The sequence below is a fragment of the Ochotona princeps genome, chromosome 14 (assembly GCF_030435755.1).
Source record: "Ochotona princeps isolate mOchPri1 chromosome 14, mOchPri1.hap1, whole genome shotgun sequence".
Classification (NCBI taxonomy): Eukaryota; Metazoa; Chordata; class Mammalia; order Lagomorpha; family Ochotonidae; genus Ochotona; species Ochotona princeps.
In genome coordinates this window covers 35,813,455-35,819,148 of record NC_080845.1, presented here as the reverse complement: position 1 = coordinate 35,819,148, position 5,694 = coordinate 35,813,455, and positions in this window count along the sequence as shown.

Genomic DNA, 5,694 nt, shown 5'->3' with positions numbered 1-5,694 from the left:
AATTCCTCATTCCAACAACATTCAAATGAAATGCCATTTTCCATCAGAAAAACAAACTATATATATATAGAAATATATATTTATAAATATCTATAAAAATATATATTTATGTATTGATAGTTCACAATCTAAACTGACAAGCCATTCCTTTGAACACTAATAGTTATATTTTCAGATACAGAATTTCATTGCATGTGTTCTTGCAAATTAATGGGTATTTTTAAGTAGATATCACAAAATACCTTTATTAAGCTGAATATTTCCAATTTGTCTGCAAATAAATTGCATAAATATCACTGATAGCATATACATGATGAGTGAACATATGAACATAATCAAATCTTTATATCTTCGAGAAAAAACTAATTTGAATCCATCTCTTTTCTATTTTAAGATATTTGTGGATGCACATCAAAATTTGAGCCAAAAGACTCAACCTTTGACACTGGAACAGCTTTAATAATGTCCATTAATCATTTGGTCATCAAAAATATATTTCCTTATAAATAAATCACCAAGTCTCAACAATTTGAAAGTTGAAACCTTATTCTCACATTTGCCACTCTGTAAATCTAGATGGTTTTAACAATCATTCTTATACATCCCACACACCTACACCCACCCTTTACAAGTCTTTATGTTGAGAAATTATTTTGTAACCACATTAGATAAAACACTTGTTCATCATCCTAAGTCTATATCTTTCCATTCTGATTTCATTGCAATAGTTCTTCCACAGTTACATAAAATTCAAGTTACAAAAATTACATCAATAAAAGCACTGACCAACAGAACGTGAGAAAGGGAACTCTTTTTTTTCCTGTTTGTTTATTCAACACTGCCCTATCAATTATCCTTCACCTTATTAGCAACAGTCAATTTCTACCCATTGACCTTTCAAGCCCTTCCAGAATTCACTCACTTAATCCTGTCAGTGATGCCAGCATTACTGAGTAGTTCTTATAATAGCAGGTAGTTATTATAATGATAGAAAGCTCTTATTAACTGATAGTTTTTTTTAAAGATTTTATTTACTTTCATTGGAAAGGCAGATTTTCAAAGAGATGGAGAGATAGAGAGAAAGAACTTCTGTCTGCTGGTTCACTCCTCAAGTAGTCACCACAGCCAGAGCTGAAGCAATCTGAAGCCTGAAGCCAGGAGCCAGGATATTCTTCTGTGTGTCACATTCAGGTGCAGGGTGCCAAGGCTTTGAGCCATCCCCTACTGTTTTTCCAGGCCACAAGCAGGGAGCTGGATGGGAAGTGGAGCAGCTGGGATACAAACCAGAGCCCATATGGGAACCTGGCACATGCAAGGTGAGGGCTTTTGCCACTAGGTTACTGTGCCGGGCTCTTGATAGTTCTTGAAATTGACATTCCGAAAGGCCTAACCTGAGAGTTTCTCAAATATCAACAGCATGGAGATTCCTAAGAGTCTGAATACAGAGCTACCATGTGACCCAGACATTCTGCTAGCAATTTACCAAAATGAATGAAATCAGCATATGAAGGAGTAGCTTGCATATCCATTCTTACTGCAGTTCAATCTACAATAGTTAAGACATGGAATCAACCCAGATGTCCATTAATTGATGACCAGATAAAGAAAATGGGGTATACATTTTCCTTATACATATACAATACTGCTTAACCATAAGGGAAAAAAAAGCAAATTCTGCCCTTTGAAACAAAATACATGCAAGAGAAAACTATCAAGTAAGATAAGCCAGTCTCAAAATAAGTACTAGAATATGTTTTCTCTGGTATGTGGCAGTTAATGCAGGAATTAACACGGAAAAAGAGCATAGAGATGAAACAGACATTTTGTGATATGACTGACATTTTGTCCTTTGTTTATACCTCTGTGGAATGGTGATCCTCCTACTTTTTACTTACTAGTATCAAATGTATTAAAATTGTGTCTTTTCAAAAATTTATGGAATGATGAGAGGGAGTGGAGAATTATGAGAGGGTAGGAGAGAGAGAAGCATAGTTGCTTTCTTGGAATTGCAACGAGTATCCCTTGAAATTTGTTGGCTTTATATTAATAAAATAATACAATGAAAAACAAAACAATAATATTCATGAGTTTTTACAATGCATTATTACCTTCACACATATTATTCCTTTAATATGCATGCTCTATCTGAATTGGAAGTACTTCAGATTCACATATGGATATAAAATTTACATTGAGATAATATAACGAGTGATCCTTTAAACCTCTTGAAAATGTGAATGCAATCCATTTAAGCCCCCATAAGCTCTTTTTTGAAAAATGGCTATCAGGGAGATTTCCCTGTTTCTTTCTTACAGCCATCATAGTAAACAGGAGACATGGAAGAGGCTCCAGGCTCCTGGCTTCGAATTGGCTCAGCTCCGGCTATTGTGACCTCTTGGCGAGTGAATCAACAGATTGAAGCTCTTCCTCTCTGTCTCTCTTCCTCTCTGTGTAACTGACTTTCCAATTAAAAAAAATTTAAAAAGAGTTACACTTATGAAATAGATACAATCTGCTTTCTTTATATTAATAGCTTTTCAAAATATAGCAGGGTTAAGTTGTGGCGCAGGGAACTCTTTTCCCCTAATAGTTCTACTAGTCTCTGCAACACAGAAGTTAGAACTAAGCATACCCAGGAGCATGATGGTTGGGGTCATTAGTCTTTTGGTGTGGGAACCATCAAATTAACAAAACAAGTGTGTGAAACATTTCCTAGGATGTATTTTTAGCAGCACTAAATTTTTAGGTCAACATGCCCAAGAGAATCTTTGCTTCCCAAAACATCAGGAAAGAAAAGAAGGAAATAGCTGGACATTCCACATGCAGTTCAATGCCAAATTGCAAAGTACAAAGTTGTACATGTAAAACTTGGCAGAATTAGCAGGATTGAACCTGGAGGAGGACTAGAATCACAACGTTGTGGGTAAAGTAGACATTAGTGCTTTGTTTTATGGAAATGTTTCCCCTTTTACTTTAGTGTTCCCTAGATGGTCCCAAATTTTACATTTCTTGGCTCAGTATTGTTTATCTCTCACAGGTGAGGCTTCACAATTCCAGTTGGCTGTAATAAAGCTCACACTTGAAGATCTTCCAATATTCCCAATCTGTAGAATACAAGCTTTGAATTTATATATAGTGGCTTCCATGATCAGAATATGAAACATTCATTATGTCTTTTGCTGTTTTGATCCTACATATTATTTTATGTGACTATAGTAATAGAGATGGGACTGGAAAAAAATTTTGCCCCAACAATTTAACATCTATTGGAAAATGCATTCATAGATTATTTTGCCATAGAATTACCATTGCCTAGTAAAACATTTTGCTGATCATTTATAGGGCCCGGTGGCGTGGCCTAGCAGCTAAAGTCCTCGCCTTCAACGCCCCGGGATCCCATATGGGCGCCGGTTCTAATCCCGGCAGCTCCACTTGCCATCCAGCTCCCTGCTTGTGGCCTGGAAAAGCAGTCGAGGACGGCCCAAGGCTTTGGGACCCTGCACCTGCGTGGGAGACCCAAAAGAGGTTCCAGGTTCCCGGCTTCGGATTGGCGCATACCGGCCCATTGCGGCTCACTTGGGGAGTGAAACATCGGACGGAAGATCTTCCTCTCTGTCTCTCCTCCTCTCTGTATATCCGGCTTTCCAATAATAATAATAAAATCATTAAAAAAAAGAACATTTTTATAGAATAAACAATGCACTAAGGTGGTTAGTTGTAGCAATAAAGTATACACTATGATTTTGTTTGCATGTCCATTTTACCAATTGAGAAAGTCAAAATCAAGGCAGTTATATAAATATTGTTAAAGTTTTACAGTTCTTATGCAGCAGCACCTGCGATGAGATACAGTTTTATCTGTGATTTCAAAATGTAAATTCTTGATGTTGTTCCACTGCTAATTAAACTGATGCAATGCCATCATAGAGGCAAAGAAGAAAACTGTATTATAATCATACATTAAAAGCAGTGTTGCAGAATGTGTGAAATCTTTGCCTCATTAACCAGATGAGATAAAATTTAGGTTGGAGTCTAAGAGCTCTAGTTGTTGTCTATGCACTGTAATGTTATTTACCACCATGAATAGACTGAATAGAATGTGGAGGAGCTGATGAAAATCTAAAGACATTGTGAAATGATGACCCTACCTGGAAGAATCCAACTGTAATTTTGAACAAAGCATCTATCCAAAAGATCCAGGTAAGAATACAACAAAGGAGTTTAGACAATGGGAGGACAAAATGATACAAAGATCAAAAAATGTGCTTGAAACACTAGCAAAAAGTACAAACACCATCTGCAGCCACACAGCCCCTAGATGTAATGAGAACATTTTGAAACTATCAAGTTAAATGGGACTGGAACCAAAGCCCTCTGGGAATACCCTTCCTTTACAGTACAATGGGGCTCCCTTGTAATAGCTATGTTTTAGCCTTTTCGTAGATTAAATGCTATGAAATGCACTGCAAGAAAAAAAAAAAGACAGAAATGGAGGGAGGAGAAAGGGAAATGGCAGGTAACACAAGACCAGAAGCCGAAGAGATTATTCAAAGAAACTAAGGAAAACAATGAGAGTAGAATCAAATGGTCGCAATGCATCTCATAATAAACAATATGGGGAAATGAGAAGGATCTGCCAAGAAAAGAGAGAGATGCTCTAGTGCATGGAACAGAATTCAACCTAGTTATTGATAGCCACCAGGAAAATGCAAATAGTAACCTCAATGAGGTTTCACACCACTCAAGTAAAAATGGTTAGCATCTAAATATTTTAAAAATGAGGGTCTGGCAGCGTGGCCTAGTGACTAAAGTCCTCGCCTTGAACACACCAGGATCCCATATGGGCGCCAGTTCTAATCCCGGCAGCTCCACTTCCCATCCAGCTCCCTGCTTGTGGCCTGGGAAAGCAGTCGAGGATGGCCTAAAGCTTTGGGACCCTGCACCTGCATGGGAGACCCGGAGGAGGTTCCTGGTTCCCAGCTTCGGATTGGCATAGCACCGGCCGTTGCGCTCACGTGGGGAGTGAATCATTGGATGGAAGATCTTCCTCTCTGCCTCTCCTCCTCTCTGTATATCTGTAAATCTGTATAGTAATGCCGGGGAGGACGTAGGGGAAAGACATCCTAATACAGTGTTGACGGCAACATAAGCTAGTTCCTCAGAAATCTGGAAACAAATCCACCATATCACTCAGCCAAGCCACACCTGAGATTCACCCAAAGGAAATAAAATCAGCATATGAAAGAATTATTTGTGTACCCACATTTAGTGAAGGTCAATCCATAATAGCTAGGTAATAATTAACCTAGATGTTCACTAACTGATAACTGGATTAAAAATGTGGTATACATGTATTTATCTATCTGTCTATCTATCTACACACACACACACACTATGGAATACAACACAGCCATAAAAAGACTGAAATTCTGCATACTGCAACAAGTGGATACAAGTGTAAATCATTATGCTTATTAAAATAAGTCAGTTTCCAAAGACAAATATCATGTTGTCCTCAATGTTTGTCATTAATATAGAATACCTATATATATATATATATATATACACAAGACAGAAACAGGTTGAAATTTCATTGCTGTTTTCAGTTCTTGTGTCTATTTCCAAGGGACTGTAGTTTTTCTATGGATTTTCATCATAATATCATGTATTATTGCACTGCTTTGTTGTACAGGT